Source organism: Penaeus monodon, chromosome 28 (assembly GCF_015228065.2).
Source record: "Penaeus monodon isolate SGIC_2016 chromosome 28, NSTDA_Pmon_1, whole genome shotgun sequence".
Taxonomy (NCBI): Eukaryota; Metazoa; Arthropoda; class Malacostraca; order Decapoda; family Penaeidae; genus Penaeus; species Penaeus monodon.
Genome location: NC_051413.1, coordinates 36,723,696 through 36,723,910, shown reverse-complemented (window position 1 = coordinate 36,723,910; position 215 = coordinate 36,723,696).

The following is a 215-nucleotide window of genomic DNA, read 5'->3' as shown; positions in this document are numbered from 1 at the left end:
CTTCCTTGCATTGTCATTATCAATTTCACGATGACAGTTCTTGTTAGCGAAATCACTGTCATTGTCGCTTTGATTGTGTCATTATCCTCTGCCATCTTGTCTCTGTGTTTTCCAGCCGCTCGTCACTGTATTATATTGTGATATTAGACATTGTATTAAATTGTGGTATATGTTATTGTATTAAATTGTGGTATATGTTATTGTATTAAATTGTG